Here is a 6,912-nt window from a genome sequence, read left to right as displayed (position 1 = left end):
ATGGGAGTGTAAAACAGAGTTGGCTTAAACATTCCACATTCTCGATGTGCGATTTAAGAAAGAATCTCTATACTTGACAGTACGCCCGAAATTGAGCTCAAGGGTAAACTGATAAGCATTCCTGGAAGTGCGAGTATTACGGCTGAATCGTTTAAAGGGTGGAATGCAACTGGCTCATTCGACAGAATATTGTTTGCAAAAATATCGATAAAACAATAAAAGGCATAAAGCATTGCGGCGGTGTTCGAGGGATGTAAGGGTTCCGATTATAGTTCCAAAAGATAAACACTTGTTTTAGGGGCACCTCTATTATGTGATATCTTAAAAATGTAAGTTTTTTTTAATTATGCTTATAAGTACGTCATAATCTTCTTAGTAGTGCACTTAACTACCTTTAAAATTACCCTTTTTTCGTGAATATCTCCCTTCACACCTCCCTTCTTTTTTCTTTAGTTCTAAAAGGTACCATGAAATTAATGCCTTATTTTTTTTTGAATTCTATTTTTTTTTTATAATTAGCGAAAACTAAAAGGGTTTTGTTTACCTTTAATATGCCAAAGACACAGTGTGAGCATTAGGAAAAGAGGGAAGAGTTGGATAGGAGGTGTCGGTGTACATTGGTTTTAAATTTCTGAACATTATAGCCGCATTCGCGTAGTACGGCTAAAAAAAGAATCTCTTTACTTCATAGTACGCCCGAAGTTGGGCTCAAGGGTAAACTGATGGGCATTCCTAGAAGCGCGGGTATTACGTTTTAATTGTTTAAGGGGCTATTTAAATAGAGCATAGTCCGTTAAAATAACGGTAAAAAAGGGTGAGGCAAGAAACCTTGCGTCGAGTTTCGAGTGATGTAAACGAGTTGATGATGTTAATGTCACCAATCATTTTAAAAGCTCTTTTTTGAATACTCTCCAAGAGGCTTAAATAAGTTACTGGAGCACCAGCCCAGAGATGAGAGTTATATTCAAGTTTCGGACGTATATAGGTTTTGCAGATTGTAGCCAGATCAAACGGAGAGAAACATTTCTTGCAACATCTTGTGGCATTTTTGGCAACATCGAGTATCGCTCCACAAAAGGTGGTTGCTGATGCACATTCCGAGGATGTCAAGATTTTCCGTTTCGTTGATGCAATTGCCACTCATAGATAGTGGCAACGAGGGTTTATCTCGCTTTAACAATGCAAGACAGCATTGCGTTTTCGAAGCATTAAAATCCACACGATATTTTTTAATAATCTAATCATATTTTGTTGTGAGTCTGGAAACGAATATGAAAAGCTAAGAGTGCTATCGTCGGCGAATCAATGTTCACTGTTCGGTGAGATGAACCATGAGATCACCAGTGGACCTATTGCTTCGAAAGCCGTATTGCCGGTCATTAAGAAGCTTCCGTTCCTCAAGATATTTCTTAAGCTGATAATTAATCAGCGTTTCCATGACTTTGGAAAGAAGGGACGTTAGTACTATCGGTCGGTGATTTGTGGAAGAAGAAGATTTGCCTATTTTTGGGATTGGCTGAACAAATGTAGTTTTCCAACTACTCGGAACGAGCCCAGAAGAATAGGATAGATGGAAAAGCTTACGCAATGGTTTTGCTGGCGTGGAAGAACAGAATAATAGCGGGGATACCATCTGAGCCAGCGGATTTATGAATGTTGAGATCTTTAAGAACTCTCACCACAGTTCGAGTACGAAAAAAGATTGGTCCCATAGAATCATTTACGCGTTCAAGAACTGGGGGAGCCATGACACTATCTGGTAAGATTCAATTTTCGGCGAACTGCCTTGCAAATAAGTTGGCTTTGTCAAGAGAGCTAACTAAAGGAGTGTCATTGACAGCAAGCGTAGGAACCGAGGAAGAGTTCCCCATGTTTTTTTACAAATGCTTAAACTTTTTCCGGTTTTCCTCAGTTGGATTGGCTTTAAAACACCGAAAGCTCACCTCTTTCTCCTTGATAACCTCTTTGCAGCTCGAATCGAACCATGATTTAATAATAAATAAATAAATTGGGTGGCGGAACAGTCCGTTTGAGAACTAGGGCATAATGAAATCATATCTGCATTGGAATCTACGTCGCTACCGAGGAAGCATAGCGACCAGTTAAAGATCCTGAAAAAATTATTGAGTCTGTTCCAGGAGCTCTTTCTTTAACTGGATTTGTTTGACACGAGAAATTAGCAGATATGACACTGTGGTCTAAAGTGCCTAGAGGCGTCAATACACTGATTGTGTACTTATCACGATCAGAAGTGAGAAACAAGTCAAGTGTATTTTCTGCTCGGCCGTTAACGTCTGATATACGAGTAGGCTCATTAACAAGCTGAGTAAGACGGTTAAACGCAGCAAAAATCTCAGCACACATTCCTTCAGGTGTTGTCTGGCCCGAATGGCGAAGGCACGAAGAATTGTGAACATTGAAATTTCCAACAGTTTCACTTCAGTTTCACTTTCAACTGAAACCGTACAAATAAGTTGGTCTTATTTTTTGAAATAATTTGGCCTAATTTCACTTTGCTGAAAATTGGCCTTATTTCACTTTTGTAAAGTACAATAAGGCAAATTTATAAAAGTCGGTCTTATTTCACTTGGCCTTATTTCAGGGCACAGATCTAAAATAGAAATATTTTTAAGTTTGTATTAAGGAGATTGCTAAACAGGCAAGCATAACTGTCATCATGCATTTAACTGGGATATGATTTTGTTGGTAATGTTGATCCTGATCGATACCCACCATCTCTTTATCGATTTTAAAGCCGCGTACGACAGCATCCATAGGGAATCCGTTTGTGCAGAATGACGATAGAGAATGCACGCTGCTCTATCAAGCCAAGACCTCACCGATGCATTTGATGTCAAAAAAAGTTTTAGACAAGGTAATGCAAACAATGTGAAAAACTCAACCGTCAAAACCAGAGGCACAATCTTCCATAGGTCCCTCCAATTACTCGGATCCACAGATGATATTGACATAAAGCGTCATGTCAGTGAAGCGTTTTTGAGCATTGCGACGGAAGCGAAGAAGATGGGTTTAGTGGTCAATTAGGGCAAGACCAAGTATATGCTGTCATCAAAAAGGGACATTTAACAACGACGTCTTGGAAAAACGTTACCATGGACAGCTATAACTTCGAGGTAGTTAAGGACTTTGTCTACCTAGGCACCGCAATAAGCACAGACAACGACACCAGCGCTGAAATCAAACTAAGAATAACTCTTGCAAATCGCTGCTTCTTTGGACTTAGAAGGCAATTGAGAAGTAAAGTCCTCTCTCCATCTATAAGACACTCATCACCCCGGTTCTCATTTATGGCGCTGAGGCATTCGCCCTGTCAAAGAAAGATGAGAACGTCTTAGGATGCTTCTTCGGGTGATTATTAGTCCCGTTCGCATTGATGGGAATGGAGGAGAAGATTTAACGACGAACTGTACGTGCTGTACAGTGACACTGACATAGTTATCAGAATTAAAGTCCAACGGCTTAGATGGCTGGGTCATGTAGAGCGAATGGACATCAATGCTCCAGCCCGGAAGGTCTTCGAATCCAATCGCAAGGGACGGCGCAGAAGAGGAAGACCGCGACTCAGGTGGCACACTCAGCTGGGTGGAGACCTCAACCTACTTGACGTACGAAACTGGAGACAGCTAGCTAGGGACCGAGCTGGCTGGAGATGTATATTGGTTGGGGCCCATGTCCTGAACTGTAGCCCCACCTTAAGTAAGTAAGTAATTTTGATCCTGATATATTAATTAAAAGTTGTTCAGTTTCTCAAATCAGCCGCTGGTATTCGGCATAAAAACTGTAGGTCTTCTTCATCCCAGAAATTACTCGCACACAACAATGGTTGAGATTTTTTAAGTCACCAGGCCCTGGTTCTGTACGTACTGTTGCGCCAAATAATCTATTTATTGTTTTTTCTGTGATTCTATCAAATTAAAAAATGGTGAAATATTTAATTTTGTTTGTTCAGCTGTCATTTGGGGTCACTTAAGGAGCTATTCTTAATTTTTGACATTTTTAACTTTGACAACTTTGGTTCTTGTTTATTGTGCTAAAGCTTATTTTATTTCAGAGGAACATTTCAAGCAATGCAAACCGTTAGAATAAAATTAGGATGATGAGCAAAAGAAATGTTCAAGATAATTTTTGAGATTAATTAAGTTTTTCTGAAAAATTGGAAAATACAAATATAAATTAAGGAAATCTCACATCCGTTAACATTTAAGTGGAAAGTATTTATTAATAATATATTTTACGAACGTGAATACTAACAATTTTAATCCATAAATCTACAAAAATGTTTGTCAAACATATGTACAGAACATTATGTGCATACATATTTGAGAATGTGAAACACCTTAAGCTCATGTGTTTGAATGTACCAATTTTTTGACATGTCATTTTATTATAGCTAAGTATACCATTTTTCATTTAAATTATAAAGCTTAAAACTTTCCAAAGTATAATACAATTAATAAAATGTATATGCATTTTCTTTTTGCTGTACTTAAACTGTTCCATAAATTCTGGGCATTTACATATTTGAAACAAATCTGTATGATTTTAGTGTGTTTTTTTACTATAATGAGGAATCTACTATAAAATATCACGACGTATTTTATAGATCATCAAATCTCACCTATTGCGAACCTCATGACGAAGAAATGAACAATTGCGTTTCATATAATGAGATAATAATTATGCACTTAATATTGTAATTAATAATTATTGAAAAAAAAAAATAAATATTATAGGTAATGAAGTACACATTTACATAACATATTATATTCGTTTAAAATGAAAAAAAGCAGCTGCAACTCCTTCAAGTCCAATTGAAGAAGTCACAACAATAACAGAATTGACATTTCTAATTCACAACTAAAATTAATCAAATTCAAGTGCAAAGATAACCGAGTGTTAATTGGGGTTATGTAGGTATGTAATATGATGTAAATACTTAAATTAGATTGTACATTTATATTATATTTATTACCTATCTACTGCAATCACATTATAGCTTGAGCTTGCAATCATTTGAGGGCAATATCAAAGCTTCAACGCACATGTTTGTCCCATGATAATATATTTGATATATATTTGTAGCTACGTATGCTGTTGTCATTTAGATATGAATTAAAATTTTCATAGTTTTGTGTCTTTTTTATTTTAATTGATTGTAGTATATTAAGAAACAAGACGTCTCTATGTGATTTCAAAAACTGCATAGTTGTCATGCACTTTGATAAGATATACCACGTATGGAAGTATAAATCTTCATAAAATCATATACACAATATTTATTAGGGTGGCTCTGAATCTCAATAAGAAATTGGCTTCAACTAGAATTTCATTAACACATTATTACATGGTGTTGTAATATTATGACAGGTAGGTTCATACCCTCAACTTATTTGTGATACATTTCACTATCATCTTTGTATATAAAACGTATTGTCTTATTTCTGGGACAATTATTTTCTTACGTTTTCCGTAGTCGCAATTGTTACATAAGAGATTTTTGACATAACGAAAAGGTTATTTTCTCAGAAGGTTGTTAATTATAAATTTAACGACAAGTCAAACAAAAAGAACTTTGGATCCTGCTTTGTGTCTAGATCTATTTTAAATATCCGAAAATAATTATTCATTCTAGCGGGTAGATGGCTCTTCAGTCGGTAGGGAGTGCATCAAAAAATACAGTATTTACATAAAAAATAAACAAACACAAAAAAGGGACGAGCATACAATACATATCATAAGGATCCATATCGTTTTATTTTCATGGGATGACATTGATCCAGATCATCAGAAAATAAATCTTGGTATCTATGTGACTCAATATCTAAACCCTATTTTGTGTCAGAAATGGTAAGGTAGTGCGAATCATATTCGAAAGAAAGGTGGATAGACCATGTTTGAAAAGTAAACAAACAGGAGAAAAAAAGAGATAGCTGCATAAAATTGGTATGGTCCGTATCTTCATAGTTCATTTCAACAGGACAGTCTACATTCTAATTTGTGTTTCAAATGGTAAGGTAGTGTAAACTCTAGTTGACGGAAAGGAGACACACAATTTTTGAAAAATATACAAACATAAGAAAAAAAGAGATTTCTTGGATCTACATCGTTTTATTTTCGTAGTCATGACCTATAATATGGGTCATTGGCGATAGTAAAAACTAGGTTTTATCATCCTGTTAGTAAATTAAATTTTCATTGAAAATCAAGCAAAATGTTTTCAAAACAGTAATATAAATTTAAGTTGAAATTCTTATTCAATATGAATCCAGAAACAGACAGGTATCTACGTAGAGATAAGTTATTTCCTATAGGATAGGTGATACCAAATGATCATTAGCTATTTCAATCAACCTATCCGTTTGGCTTCACTAAATAACTAGTAACAAGAAACAAGAATGTTCTATTCTAAGTCCATCTGGTAACTAATGAGACAGAAACTTCAAAACAAATGCACATCATTTTTATCGTGTTTTTGTTTGTGTTTCCCAACTCTTAACACTGTTGAAAGTAGTCCCAGCACCCAGAAGCAAAAAAGCTTTAACCCAGGGCCAAGAGTGTTTATACGTATAGCAACGTTACGTGTTGTTGTAATGTTTCTGGTCGAACGTTCAACATTCAAACCAAAAGAACAAACAAGAATTTATAGTTTCCGACAGAGTGTATTATAGCATCAAGCATCAGTGTGGCTTCATCATTATCTTCATTATGCCACTGAATGAAAACGTATTTAGATTCCAGAGCGTTAGTGCATGTATGGTGTAAGATGGCAAGTTCTCGGTGAGATGAGCGATGCAATTCATCAGACCTTGTTAGAGGTATTCTAACATAAAAAATACACTCTATCTCACGTCCATCGTTTTATACTTTACAAAATAGATAAATAAAAATAAG

Source organism: Eupeodes corollae, chromosome 3 (assembly GCF_945859685.1).
Source record: "Eupeodes corollae chromosome 3, idEupCoro1.1, whole genome shotgun sequence".
Classification (NCBI taxonomy): Eukaryota; Metazoa; Arthropoda; class Insecta; order Diptera; family Syrphidae; genus Eupeodes; species Eupeodes corollae.
Note: the sequence above shows the minus strand (reverse complement) of the source record.